Genomic DNA, 15,401 nt, shown 5'->3' with positions numbered 1-15,401 from the left:
ACTAGGAAAATAGTGTTGCAACATCAATCTACCTATCTTCACTTGTCATCTGCTCCTCCCATTTCTATTATATCCACTTCTCCGTCACCTTGCACACCCAATCACCTTCCATCAGGTCAGGTCCCCCGACCACCATTCCCATTTACCTCCAATCCCACCTACCCCAAAAACCCACACCATGGTCATCATTACAAGTTTGCCGGTCCGGAAATAATGGTGCCGGTAAGCTTACCAGCACTGTTGTTTCCGGACTGGCAAACTACGAGTCTGCCGGCCAGAGCCGCTGTGTCTGACAGGGCAGACCCTGCCGGACACATCGGCCACGGTAGGCAGACCGTCACGGAAGCACCAGCACTGTTAACAACGGTGCCGGTGCTTCCCTGGTCCCCATTCCCATGGAGTCTTACGGGACTCCATGGGAATGGGGACTTACAATTTACCGGCGCCTGACTTTCCAGAACGCCCGGGTTGTAATACCTCAGTCTTTCCGGCAAGTCTGGCGCCAGTAAATCATTAAGGGTCTGGCGGCAACCTGTCGGTAGTACCAGCACGGTTATCGCCAGACTCTTAATGAGCCCCTCGTGTCTTTCTTGGCCTGGCTGCGGTGAATCAAGGGTGATGCTGCTTCTTCCTCTGCGAGGACTGGGCAGCGAGGCCCCCAGTCTTTGTTCCATTTCAGTTGGTGCGTGCCCAACAATGCCATCCTAAACACTGTGGCTACTCCCAGCAGGCCCAGAAGGAGGTGCTTTTTGTCCCGCCATCTAGTTGTAAAAGATAGTCCCCCCTCGCCAGAATACTGAAGCAAGGAATAGGACATCTTGTTTCTTACAAAATGACATTTCGAAGAAAAACATTTTATTTGTTTGTTACATTTTTGAAGAACACTTTAATTGAGTTGAGTGCAGGAGGGAGTGGTAGCATGTGTGAGAGAGTGTTTAGGATTGGGGGGAGTGGGATCAATAGGCAGGCAGTGCAGGTTAAGGGGTTTCCAGCTGCCTGGTATCGCTGCCGGTTGGGCTTGGCAGGGAGGAGAGGTGCTTCCTCCCTGCCATCCCCCTGTACATCAATGTCTAGTACATACTGTTTACATGCTGGTAAGAAAATGTGCAATTGTCCATGATGGCTTTTTTTTGATGTGTTTACTTTGATTTGCTATTCAATTTCACAATTTTGTTCAATATATGTGGCCTGATATTTTCAAAGAATGGTGCGTGTGTGTTCTTGGCAGGTCCTGACACATGCGCTACTCATCTATTAAACCGCGAGTGAGGCTTTTTTGAAATAGCTTATACTGTGAACTGAATGATTACATTATTGCCCAGGATCACACACTTTGGTTAAGCGGAAAAGTCAGAATTTGAAACTTGCTTGAAATTTAGATAGTTGACTACGCATCCTCCAAGCTCAAGTTGGTACAAATATGTGTTGAAATTTGGTTTTGAATATCTGAAATAATACTCAATTTTATACAATTGCTTTAAAAAGTCACATGATAAACCAAGCTGACAAGGTTATCATTCTAGAAACGTGTTGATGAAAAAGAGTAAGGGAGTAATTTTGTTTGCAATCCTAAATTGCACCACTCCTGTTTTCAGTTTTTTGCAAAAGTACACCTCCATGCGATTGTAATTGTTTCCACCAAGTACTGGTAAAGTAAAGCATAAAACACTTGTAAATATCGCCTTTGATCTTCCCCTTTCCTCTATGTGTCTGGAAAAGTGTAAATACCTCCCACAATTAACAATTGTTTTACATGTAACCAGTGTAAAAAAGTCAGGCGTATTCCATAGGAATCCATTGGTTTTGCAGCAACATAAAAATACATTCTGGTGGAAAACCAATCGGATTCGGCAAAGGGACCTTTAAGAGCAGGCAAACTTGTTAAATTCGATCTGCTCTCCAACTTCGCCTACCACACCATCCAAATTCCTGCAGTGAACAAAAAGTTGTGATAAATGCTTTTAGCGCAACTTTTTCCACTTCGCTTGACTTGGAAAATGATCCACTATGATTATAGCTTTATTTTCCCCATCCTGAATGATAGCCTACAAACTCCAGCATAAAAGTTAATGAGATGTTAAAAGAAATCTGATAAGAGTACCAACATCAACCCCGGACAAGTGTTTCGGTCTGGTTGGACCTCCTCAGTATGGTGGAGCTGTGCCTCTCTAAGAATAGTGAGAAAAGGGTCCACGTCTGGGGCTGTTGCTGGTACTCTTGTTCAGAGGAGAATTGCTTAGCATTTCGGTGCTGGACTGCCCTAGGGCAGGACAAAGACTGATATTGTTTAGATATTTCTCCTTTGTTAAAGATAGTGAGCTAAAGACTCTGGGTAAGTCTATCATAACCGGGACTAATGTCCGGCAGAGGTACTCCCAGGTCCCCCTTGTTTTTTGCATATTAAGTAACTTTGGGTCTCACCCTAAGTTACTAGGGGAATCCAGACGTGGACCCCTTGCTCACTATTCTTAGAGAGACACAGCTCCACCCTACTGATGAGGTCCAACTAGACCGAAACACGTGTCTGGGGTTGCTGTTGGTACTCTTGTTCAGAGGAGAATTGCTTAGTATTTCAGTGCTGGACTGCCCTAGGGCAGGACAAAGACTGATATGTTTTAGATATTTCTCATCTGTGAAAGATAGTGAGCTAAAGACTCCGGGTAAGTCTCTCGTAACTGGGACTAATGTCCGACAGAGGGACTCCCAGGGCCCCCATTGTTTTTTTCACTTTTTGATTTTACTCCTCTCCGCTCCAGAATTACATTTTTGTTACTACCAACCTTATTTTTTCACTTATACTTAAGTTGTTATTGCAGCAGAATATATATTCTCAATGTAATTTGTAAAGGACCCCAGTTGATTGATGCACCTTCTGTAGACATCTGTGTGAAAGCAACATCATGGGGGTCATTACGAGATAGGTGGTAGCCATGGTGCTATTAGCACCATGGCTGCCTCCCATACTGTGACCGAGTCCGGTCTTGTTCAAGTCCATTGTCCATTGTCCAGTCCATTCCACCCCGGAGGGACCAGTAAAATTGAACAAACCATTACCCATTTTCCCATTTGAGTCCCCATAGGGCTCAATAGGAATGGTGAGGGCGCTAATAACGGGCTCACGACTAGCAAGCCTGTTATTAGCGCCCTGGTCCCTTAGCGGGACCCGTAAAGGATGTGTGGTCCGACCACACGTCCCTTACGGTTCCCGCTAAGGGACCTCGGAATTGGGCGGTAGGGGATTACCGGCACCGGTCTCCTTACCGGTGCCGGTAATCCCTTACCGTCCAACTCATAATGACCCCCCATGTGTCATTTATTGTTTGATATAGTTAAACATTTAATAAAGCATGATGTGAAAAAATGCTATATTCCCACAACAAAATAGACATGCTTTAAATGACAGAAACCAACTTTGTGATTTTAGGTTTGAGAAAATAGTTGTAGGCCTGCTTAAGTAAGTGTGATTGAGTATGCTTGAGTAAGTGTGCTTCTTCACTTAGTGGTGTTTAATGGCCCTTCATCTCCCTGGTTGTTTGTGCTTTCATGTCTGTGGGGCATAGATCATTGTCCAGGGCAAGCAAACAAATCCTGGCTGGGCCTCCTGCAGTGCAGCCTCTCAGAATGATAATCTCTCAGAGGTTCCTGCTGCACATTGGGGCCTGATTCACAGAACGCTTTCCCATGGGATTGCGCCATTTTAAAACACTTCTGTGAATCAGGCCCTTCGAGTCAAATGCCCCCTGCTGGCGATTGAGCCGGCTCTCGCCAGAACCGAGATCCGGCTCCAGATGTGTAGCTGGATCTCGGGACCCAGCCAGAGCCAGCGCGGGGGGGAAAAAAAAGGAAGCGCCCGTGAGCAAACTATAACTTCCTCTGGTGACCCTGTGCAAGGGGTCACAAGAGGGAGTTACAGTCCTCAGCCACAACCCGGTTCATTTATTTATTTATGCAATGTTTGTCTGATACATGGACCCAGATTATTTATTTATTTCTGTAATGTTTGTAAAATACCTGTATCCGACAAACATTGCATGAATAAATAAATACCCCTATTAGCATTGAAACTATCACACATGATGCAGCCACCCAACTGCTTTCATAGGGGAGCTGCAGGAGCTGTGCCGGGTGTGGTTCAAGTAATAGAAAACCTTGCTTATAGCAACAGAAATCACCCTGTTTGAATAGTACCGAAGGGGAAGTTTTAAAAAAAAATGGGATGCAAACTGTGCATTTTAAAGAATATTTACTCAGCAACACTGGTCAAAACTATTTTTCCGCATAGTGAAGTAACTCATCATCAATGCCATGGAAGTGGTTTGAAGTGGAATTGATATATAGTTTAGAAAAGAAGCAGCATGAAAGTAATAGCGCTGTTTAAAACTATTATTTTGGACATTTCCTTTGATTGGAGGTCAACTGCTAACTACGCTCCCCTAAACCCTGCCTCCTCGGGCACCGTCCCCCCAAACCACTGCCCCCACCCGGCCCTTGTGGGATCCCCCACCAATTTCTTTCCATTTCCACCACTCTAAATGCCCCCCCCACAGCCCAAATTCCACACTCCCTCGGGTCCCACATTGAAGGCCTCCTTTCTAGGGGGGGCCAGGGAGTGGCCTTGGGGGGGCTTGGCCCCCCCGGTCCCCCTGCTGGAGCCGGGCCTGGAGCTTTGGCGTCAGCCAAGCTTGGAGCTCTTGAGGAGGATTGGACATTGAGGTCAAGGATGACAGGTGGTTCCTGTGCAACCACATCCTTGGTTTGGTGGTTGATGGGAGTTCTAGTCCAGGGCCTCCCGGACAAGGTAAGTACTTCTGTTCTGCACTACCACCCCATGGAGCCGGCTGAAACCTACAGGGGATCCTTCACCTCTAATGAAAAGGAGCCTGGTTGCAGTACATCCGGTAGAGAGGCCTTGGTCCAGCAGAAGTTCACCCCCAATGTTCCATGGGGGTGGTTAGGGGACAGAGCTCTCCTCTGCCTTCAATGTCTTCCGTCTGCACATCTGTGGCAGAGGGCCCGGGAATGGACTGCACCCCCAAAAGTGTATCCGTGTTCTTCCATTGATGGTCCAAAGAGGAATCAATGAATTAGCTGTGCCCCTCTACTTTTAAACGCAGAATGTCACAGAAGATTGGTCCAACACAAGCCTGCAGTAAAGGGCCCAATCCCATTTGTATTAACAAATGCTCTTTGCCTTAGAATATCACACCAGGAGAACCCTGGTCACTGGAAATGCAAGGGACATGACAAAGGAAGATATCCAAACAGGAATCAAGTTACTGGAACCTTTCTCCAAGCCTGACTTCCCTCTCTGGGTACTCTAACTCCTCCCCTTCCCATGCCAGCTGACTTCAAATGAATTCCAGTGGTTAGCTCCCTGGTGTGAGGAAGGCTTTTGTTAAATCAGTGCCTGCCTGTGAAGCACGGTTCCCAGGGGGAATCCTGGGGCAGCTCCTGTGCAGTAAGGGGAGGTGTTACCCTTCCTGCAGGAGAATCAAAGAGGCAGCTTCCTGGCTATTGATATAAATGGAAAATAGGTGGGCACCACCAGTACTTTATATGTATTTTTTGTGCTAGTACTTGTTTTAGTATGAAAATTTCACATTTTTCGAACACAACATTAATAGGAACACACTGGTAACAGCTCTAGGTATTAGAGAAAAGTATGCATGTAGAAAACCCAAAGTTGCCCTTGGGAGGCCTTGTGTTGACTTATTGCTAAACCTTAGCTGCAATTTCTACATTTAGTTCAGCAACCCTTTCTTTAAATATTCATTTCTTCATTCGTATATGAAATCCATAATTCATAGTATCATTTTTATAAAAACAGATTTTTTTGACTCATTTAGTTTGCTGAACTAAATATAGAAATTGCAGCTAAGGTTTAGCAATTTGTGAGTACACAGCCTCGCATGGGCAACTTTGGGTTTTCTGCAAGATTTCTGGCTATTGTCAATCAGCGAAGATGTGGAAACAGCCAGCTCAGACACCAACATACATCAGCCCTGTCATGGCTGACCCTGCTCACATAGCTGACACTGTGTAATATCAAATTGCTGTGGCTGTATAACTGCATGCTCTTATCAGTCGCCATGCCACAACAAAGCATAGCTTATGTTTAAAGATATACGAGCCACCAGACTAAGGCATACAGTTCTTACAATTTAGGTCAGAGGCGCAGAAGATTAAAATGCAACCTCTGCCTGAACGAACTCTGTGTTCCATTACCAGTCCAGAAAGTATTTGTCACCTTTGAACGTACGTTATGCCACTACAGAGCTGGGGCTGAAGGCACCCGTTGGTTGTCTCAGGAAAGGTATATATTTGCAGTATAATTGTGGCCTGAAGCATTTATGAAACGGGGTATGATTAGCAGATCTGCCTTTCAGAAACAGAGTTAATAGCATAATTTTATATTCATAAAAATCAAAAGAAGCCATGGATTACACACCCACCCTTGTGGATGGCAATACATCACACCTGATGATCCATTTGCCGAAGACTTCAGTTCCTGGTAAAGGGTCGGGGAATTGATGAAATCTGTAGTGGTTGAGGGGCACTGGGATTAGTCCTTCTCTAATAATAATAGAGTTTACATTTCTGTAATGTGCTTCCCACCTGGAGGCAGAGAGGAAGGGGAGGCAGGAAAGGTGAGGGAGAAATATACGGCTCAGTGATCAGCCCAGTGTAAACTAAGCATAGGCAAGTCCTGAGGAGATCAAGGGGCAAACATATCACCCAGTCTATGGCCGACCAAGTGTGTAGCTTCTGTGTTACGGTTTGATCATATGTTTCCCGTTGCATGTGTTATGTCAGGTTACTTGGATTAATCCTGTGCTCCCATTTGGATGGCCTTTGGGTGCTGTTGAGGATCTGAAAGAAAGGGGTAGGTTGGATTAGTTGGAGGATAGGGAAAATGCTTGATAAGTCTGCTCTTGCATTGACGCCTGCATGCCTAAAGTACTATGAGCTCGACATGCAGGTCATTTTCTTGATGCTCTGTATCAAGAGTATAGAGGCAATTGTGTCTGAAGGATATCATTGTGTACCTGTGGTGCTAGAATGCATTGGCTTGGGACTGTGGTATGTAAGTTAATTGTAGAAGTGTATTCTACTGATGTTTGAGGTCTGTTGGGATGGGTGTTCAATTGCCATGCGTGGGCGGATTAGCTGGCAGGTGTGCTGTGGCATAGAATTTGATCATGACATTGTGGAAAGTCAGAGAACTCGATGGGCAGGTCGGTGAGGGGCACAGATAAGCCACAAAAAGCAGACCATAACATACCACGGCATTAAAAGCATAACATAGCATTCGAAGTCATAGCTATGCATGAGAAGGCCTAACAGGTAAGCGTGGGAGGGCCAGGCACATCTTGTGCAAGCAGCCCCTCTGCTAGGGAACGTGTGTCTCTCTGGGTCGTATTGTCCCCTCCACGTCAAGTGAGCCACACTCACCAACTACTTTGGGGGCACTCTTTTAACCATTACAACTCATGGTGCCAAACCTATCTGGGTAAAGGGTGTGACAAACTTCAGCTTCAGTGGATATTCAGCTGAATTCTGGCTGACAAATAGCTATTCAGCCCTGGTGGGGAAATTTCTCGTTATTCAGCTCCTACTGAATATTTTCTCTGGGAATTCAGGACGAACATACTCGCCCTTGGCACTCAAGGGGTGAACTACTCAGAGTGACAAATAAGGGGTGCAGATTGCAAAAGAGAATGGAATTACACATGGCATGGCGGCACTCCAGGGCATGTGGTTGTGTACTGCAGAGAAGGAGTGCCGAGGATGAGTGAGTGGTGAGCATGGTTTGTTCCTTGGGGAGGTGCCAATGGAGAGATGATGAAGAATGCACAGCAGGTAGTGGAGACCAGTGGGGCTGAGTTAGTTATATTTCAGGCACAGAGACATGCCCCGACATAAGAGGTCTAAAGAAGAACATCAGGTTTAGGAAATCTCTCCAGCTCCACGGAGAGGTAGATCTGAGGACTCGGCCTGTCTGGGGCACAGAGAGCTGTGCTCTTTTGGAGGATGTTTGGACATCTAAAGACTTCTAATAGGCAGCAGACTGCCTCTTCTCCAGTTCTGTAGGACTGGGAATCAGGCAGCTACATGTCAGGCAGTGAAAGTTGTGCTGATATTTTGCAACCCAAATTGGCCTCTTGAAAGAACTTGCTTACTGGGAAATCTCTCCAATAACATTACACGTGTCTTCCCCAAAAGGAGAGGTGTCGTAGACGAGATCAAGTTTCTGTGTGGACAGAGAGAGAGGAGGGGCTGACATATTTTCCTAAAAAATATATTTAATAAAAAAAAAAAAAGAAAGCCTTGCTACGGGAAATCCCGGCTCTTGGGTGGCGTTGAATATTCAGGGCTCCTATGCTAAGCCGGCTGCGTTCCTGGCCACCTGTGCCATCCTTGTCCCAAATCAGATCCATCTTGAGTCAGGAAAGGAAACGAGAAGCAGGCGCGGGAACACAAGTGAGATAAGGGGAGCTTTGGGATCAGTGTCGCGGCGTGATGGAGGGGGTTTAAACGGGGCTAATTACGCTCATGAAGAGGGAGTGTAGTATTAGACACAGACAATAAGCCCCTGTGTGTCTCCTCCCACACAGATGTTCCTGGCCTGTTAATATGATGTGTGCGATAATCCCAGTTTGTAAACAATGTTCAGGTACATGACTGCCGTTGAATAGCCTATTGTACCCGAGGACTAGCGGTGTCCATAGTTGGAAATGAGCCGTGACAGTCACGGGGGATCGAGGGTGGGGGCTAAGGGATACGCACGGTGCAGGGGGGGGGGGCGGCAATGACAGGGCAGCCCTTCTCCGGGGTCCCGCGGCTCTGATGGCCAGCACCTTCTGCCGGCACACGCTCGCTTGGCAGAGAGTAAAGGTAGGAAAGGGGAGGGGGCCGAGGAACCCTGCGGGTGGCCGCCAGCTTGCAGGGAGGAGCTCCTTCCCCTGACCTTGGAGAAGCAGACAGAGAGAGGCTGGCGTGGTGGGTGGGGGGTAAGCTAGAGGGGCAAGGGACCGGAGAGAGTGGCGGCGCTGCATCCTCGCCACAGCCAGGTGGGGTGAAGTCACCTCGGGGGTAGTACACTGCGTCACGGCGTCAGCTGCTGGGGGCCACAAGAACCGGAAGCGAGGGGGGACGTGGTCCGTAGAGGAGGAGGGGGGAGACCAGCCAGTGACTGTGAGTACTACCCTGTGCACATCGAGCGGCAGGGATTGTTTTGTAATGTTGTGTAATGCAATAGACTACAACGCAATGCAATAAAGTGTCATACAATGTAGAGTGTAGAACGTGCATCTCTAGGGCAGGAGTGACGTAAGAGAAAAGCAATAGCTTGTGCTTGGCGAGCATTTATTTCTTCACGCCTGTATTGTACGCAGAGGTTGTGAGCAGGGGTGGCATAGCCCGATTCTGGCACCTGGGGTTACTTTGATGCATGTGCGCCCATGTTTTGCAGCGAAGCACACACAGAGGCTCTGTTATCCGCGAGGGCTGGCGCGCGCCACGGTTACGGGGTCTTCTCCGTAATGGGGTCCCGCGGGGGGTCGCCTACACACTATTGGCATCGCTAGATCGCTTATCTCATTGTAATAATGGCATGCACACGCTGCCGCAATGCAACATTTGGCCTTTTATGGTCACCGGCAGAATATATCAATCTTTTCTTTCGCAGGAGGGCGCCGAGGCAAATCCCGGCGAGGTGACTTGCCAAGGCGCCCGCCTGCCCAGCCCTCTACCCGCGGCCTTCTTCCCACGAACCCCTTGATTCCACATGCTCTCCAGGACCGGATCCCTGGGGTTTGAGGCGTCGCTAGAGATGGGGGGGGGGGGGGGATTATAGCCCCAGGTCTTTTGGTTGTAGCCCCGGATAGAAGGTCAGGGGATCATAGAACCAAAAGGCTAGCTAGCCTCGGGTCCAGACAGCCCCGACATTAGCGTAGCCAGGATCTTTTCCAGACCGAGCAACACTCCTGTTTGGCACAAATGTCTGTCTTCTGCTAGTGCATCGTGTCTGCGCAGCTCTTAGCCAGCTCTAAATTAACCAACACCACCGCTGTGCAAACCATCTTAAATAAATAAACTACAGCTCAGTAGCAAGCATTTGTGGGGGTAGGGTGTGACAGAGTCCAGTGCTGGGCACTTATACCGGAAAGCCATGTCCGCCAGATGTATCTTTTGGCAATGTGTGTACAGCTGACCTGTGTCCTCGACATGCCAAGAGGGTGACTGTCTGGATCGCACAACTTCCTGTTTAGCCCCTGACTCATGAAGTGTTGTCAACCACCTTGAGCAGGTCCAGCCTTGGGGCTTTCAACCTTTTTCAATAGAAATGAGCCACCGCACATTGTGTGCCGGGAACAGACGCTCCGTGACTCACACAAAGAAAGCTTAATAGCGTTTGTAAGTCATCATTGACTCTTTCAGCTACCCGCTGAATGGCTTTCTTTGTTCTGCTATGCAGAGGCAGGCACACCTATCCCATGATAACCTGCATCTCCTAACCACCTCCCTTCTTTTCTTTATCTAATTAATGAAGCAGGAAGGTGGCGTTGATGGTCTACACATATTGTTAATGTTAAAGGATATTTGTACCGCGCACTATCACCACCGGAATGGTCCCCTGGCCCTCTTTTCTCTAAAGTAGCATCAGTCGGCACACATTAAAAGCTGTGCCACTTTAAATGTGTATTTGCTAGCCAAAGGCAGACTCTATAAAAGGTGTTAACTTATCACAGGCATGTTTTACCCAGCTTTCAGCTCTATGGTGTGGAACCGTGAATATACTTGTAGGTTAATGAAGTGCAAGATGGGACTCGTGAGCAGAGTGTGGCCAGCACGAGAGCAGTCTGGGCATAAAGTCCTGGCAGTTCGTGTTGACCTGCGGACCACTTTTACTGTGACACCCATTCACCTACAAACTGTACCTCCAGGTGCACAGCGCTGGGAGCGGAGTGTATCGAGCACAAGTGCAGACTGGGCAGAGCGTTTTGCCCGTTTGTGTTGACATGCGGACTACTTTTACTGTGACACCCATTCACCTACAAACTGTGCCACCAGGTGCACAGCTCAGTGAACACAGTGCGGCGAGCACAAGTGCAGTTTGGGCAACTGAAGTGGAGTGCGTCGAGCACGAGTGCAGTCTGGGCAGAACGTTTTGGCAGTTTGTGTTGACCTGCGCACCACTTCTACTGTGAGACCCATTCACATAAAAACTGTACCGCCAGGTGCACAGCTCAGTGAGCACAGTGCGGCGAGCACAAGTGCAGTTTGGGCAACTGAAGTGGAGTGCGTCGAGCACGAGAGCATTCTGGGCATAAAGTCCTGGCAGTTCGTGTTGACCTGCGCACCACTTCTACTGTGACACCCATTCACCTAAAAACTGTACCGCCAGGTGCACAGTGCCGGGAGAGGAGTGCATCGAGCACGAGTGCAGTCTGGGCAGAAAGTTTTGGCAGTTTGTGTTGACCTGCGGACCACTTTTACTGTGACACCCATTCACCTACAAACTGTACCTCCAGGTGCACAGCGCTGGGAGCGGAGTGTATCGAGCACAAGTGCAGACTGGGCAGAGCGTTTTGCCCGTTTGTGTTGACATGCGGACTACTTTTACTGTGACACCCATTCACCTACAAACTGTGCCACCAGGTGCACAGCTCAGTGAACACAGTGCGGCGAGCACAAGTGCAGTTTGGGCAACTGAAGTGGAGTGCGTCGAGCACGAGGGCAGTCTGGGCAGAACGTTTTGGCAGTTTGTGTTGACCTGCGCACCACTTCTACTGTGACACCCATTCACCTAAAAACTGTACCGCCAGGTGCACAGCTCAGTGAGCACAGTGCGGCGAGCACAAGTGCAGTTTGGGCAACTGAAGTGGAGTGCGCCGAGCACGAGAGCAGTCTGGGCATAAAGTCCTGGCAGTTCGTGTTGACCTGCGCACCACTTCTACTGTGACACCCATTCACCTAAAAACTGTACCGCCAGGTGCACAGTGCCGGGAGAGGAGTGCATCGAGCACGAGTGCAGTCTGGGCAGAAAGTTTTGGCAGTTTGTGTTGACCTGCGCACCACTTCTACTGTGACACCCATTCACCTAAAAACTGTACCGCCAGGTGCACAGTGCCGGGAGAGGAGTGTATCGAGCACGAGTGCAGTCTGGGCAGAAAGTTTTGGCAGTTTGTGTTGACATGCAGACTACTTTTACTGTGACACCCATTCACCTACAAACCGTGCCGCCAGGTGCACAGCACCGTGAGCACAGTGCAGCAAGCACAAGTGCAGTTTGTGCAGTCCAGGGTGGGGCGAGCAAGGGCACGAGGTGAGGTGCCGTGCAGTTGTGGATAAGGCTTGGGCCTTGCTGTCTGCCAAACATGATGCTCTGAATTTGCCAGCGTTACTCGCAGTCAGTAGGACTTCCTATGATCTACAAAGTAGAGTGAGCCACAAGAACCTGCTCTCAATCACGACTGAGTCACGATTTATGGATCAAAATCCAGTGAATACAACAGTAGAAGATAAAGCAAGGGAGTGGGTCGCTCTGGGCAGACTTAAAGATAGGGTCCAAGGAAAATCTCAAGCTTTTTGATAATTACATCTCCAGAAATAGACTTTTCCTTCCCTGTGGTCTCTGAAGGGACCAATTAAGTAGAATCAAATAAGCTCTCAAATTCAAATGCTATTTCGGATTCTGTAAACCGTGAGCACATGAGCCAATGTCCAGACAGTACTGCTATGGGCGCATGCGAGACACAAGATACAGGAAAGTCAGGGAGAACCAACCGGAGTGGTTCACCCACGTTATTCCAGTCTAACCTCTTACAACATTTGGAAGAGTCAGCTTACTCATACGATCCAACCCATGCGCCGCATTTTCCCCTGCCCTTCATCCGGAGGAGATGCCAGTTTCAGAAAGCAACTTCTCACTCCTGGCACTACATTTTGGGCTTAATTCAATAGTCAAACTATATGAAAATATTCATGCAGGATTTAAGTCTGAAAAGGAAACCAGGCTTGCAATTTACTCGAAGATTTCCTTTTGGGGGGCATATATAGGTGCTGGTAATCAAAAGTACAGTTAGCCAGCTGGGACTTCTTGGAAAAGTGAGTCTAACTTAATGATACAAAAAGGTCTGCTATGTTCTCGCACCACACAAGCAGATTCTAGTCTGATGATTCTTGACCCGGCTTTTTTAACAGACAACGCAATGTTACAAAAAGAAGAGGGACATGCGTGGGTAAATTACCAAGTAAAAAAATGACCAAAAACCTCCTGAAGAATATGAAATCCAAGCCTGCCCGTAATAATCGGGGTCTCTCAAGGTCCTAAGAACATTGAAAGCGTCATTACAGGATGCAGCAGCAAAGGATTCCTCTGTACTAACGTTATAGAAGGGCACATCAAGTTTCACAAAAAAATAATCTAACGTGAAACCTATCTCGGTAGTGGATACAACTCTAGAAAAAAGGGCCAGAAAAAAAGTCAGTCGTTGACCAGTGAAAAAACTGGAAAAGGGTTGATCTAACACTACCTGATGCCTGTCACCGAGGAGGATTCCAAAGCTCAAGACGTGGGTAACTTATCGTAGAGGTCTACTTATCTGGACCCTATAGAAGATGCTTCTACTGGGCTGGCTAAGGCAGGGGAAGTATAAGAAGGACAGAGTCCTATTAATTCTGGCTCGACTCAATTTAGAACACTAGAATCTAAAAGAGCAAGCCTGGTGAATCATTCCCACCGGAAGGGGTCTCTTCAGCTGTGCCCGCAGCAGATGAATGCCCTGGGCAGTGCGGCCGTGAGGACGCGAGGGGATTTAGAGCATAGCCCTATCCTGGTTACTTCACCCCGATTTAATTCACAGCTAATGCAAGGAGCATGTTTGTATAATAGTCCCCTTAGACAGAGGGACAAGAAACTGGATCTCATGCATACAGACACCTGCTAGATGGTGAATCAATCAAGCCTGGTCTGTGTAGAACAAATATTGGCGGAGAATAAAGATCCAGACTGAATAGACAGAACCTTCTGAGTTTGATCTCGAAGCTTCCCCCACATTGGAATGATAACTAGGAGAGACTTTTTACAAGTGGAATTTACCTCTCGTTTTAGGAATGACAGAGGTATCGTTCATTGTGCTTCAAGGATGATTGCAAATTCTCTGCTGGAGGAAGCCTCTTCACTGCTATCTTTAGGCTACGACATATATGCTCCGATTATGGCAGTGACGTGTGCAATAGCTTAGTCAAACAAACATTCCATTGGGCCGTTGACTACGCAGGGGGTTACAAAGCTGGCGATAACTTTGGACAAAAATAATGCATATAAAAGGACGGTTGCGACGTGGCAGACGGGGACTACTCCAGGGACAAGTGGCAGGCGGGAAAAGACCACTGGGTGTCGAAAGCGCTGCATGACAACTCTTGCGTGTCTCATTTTACCAAATGAGTGCCCCAGAAGGTCGCCCTTACATTTATTTCATGAAATTCTCGTTGTCGCTCTCACGTCACCACTAGTTCCCACAAATCATGAATTTGAATATGTTTGATGTAACATACCTTCAAGAGACCTGGCTTTTAGAGAAACCTGTATTGGACGGATTCATAGCATTTCATCAACCGGCTGTGCAAGACTTATTTGGCCTCCTCATAGCAGTGAATTCCAAGATGCCCATTTTAACTAACCCCTTGCCTTGCAAACAACACTTTTTTCTTGCAGTGACTCTAACTCGGAGTGTGGAAGGGTGGCCCTCTGAAAGGGACCATTTATGGATTCATGTATATTGGAATCCTTCGTCTGTTGATATTTTGGCATTTTTTTGAGGATATGAATGACTGTATTGATAACTGGTCTAATAACCACACGGGTGACATAATTGTGGTGGGAGATTATAATTCATAATGGTGTGGGTAACTCTGCCTAGGAATGACCTGTACCAAGCAGTGGCGGCTGCTATGATAGGGCGGCCGGGCGCCGCCCCCCCAGAAAAAAAGAGAGAAGCTAAGAGATTCAATCAGAGAACTTCTCTGATTGAATCTCTTTTAGCCTAAGATGCTGCTGCATATCCTTTGCCAACAGTGCGGGGGCGCTGTGGCAAGGAAACAATAGTCACTAGTGTACTATGGCCGGCCCGGCAGCGGGGCGCGTCCCAATTTAGTATAATTTATTTTATAGTAGAGTGCGTGGAGCTCGTAACTCCACGCACTCTACGTAGCCCCTTTTATTAGAAGCCTGGCGGGGCGCTTCAGGGCTGGCCCCGCCAGTATTAAAATGTGCGCAAACAGCGCACTTATATTCCCTCCCCTGCCATAGATACAGTAATGTCATTGGCTGGCAAACAGCCAATGACATTACTGTATCTATGTGTATGACTGGCGGCGCAGGGTGTGTGCGTGCG

General features: G+C 47.8%; 1 protein-coding gene across 17 annotated transcripts in view; it reads left to right on the top strand.

Moving 5' to 3' along the window:
• Positions 1–8,808: 8,808 nt before the first annotated feature.
• MICAL3 (microtubule associated monooxygenase, calponin and LIM domain containing 3) overlaps positions 8,809–15,401 on the top strand; it is a 2,299,897-nt gene continuing 2,293,304 nt past the window's right edge. For 12 of the 17 annotated variants that reach the window (XM_069628678.1, XM_069628681.1, XM_069628672.1 and 9 more), the window contains exon 1: positions 8,997–9,195. The gene's annotated coding sequence lies outside the window, so the exon portion shown is untranslated. Of the gene's footprint in view, positions 8,896–8,995; positions 9,196–15,401 lie in introns of those variants that run through there. The other 5 variants (XM_069628668.1, XM_069628663.1, XM_069628664.1 and 2 more) reach the window with 3 other exon arrangements.

Source organism: Ambystoma mexicanum, chromosome 12 (assembly GCF_040938575.1).
Source record: "Ambystoma mexicanum isolate Mex_15411 chromosome 12, UKY_AmexF1_1, whole genome shotgun sequence".
Taxonomy (NCBI): Eukaryota; Metazoa; Chordata; class Amphibia; order Caudata; family Ambystomatidae; genus Ambystoma; species Ambystoma mexicanum.
The sequence above is the reverse complement of the archived record's forward strand: the minus strand, read 5'-3'. Positions and strand labels throughout refer to the sequence as shown.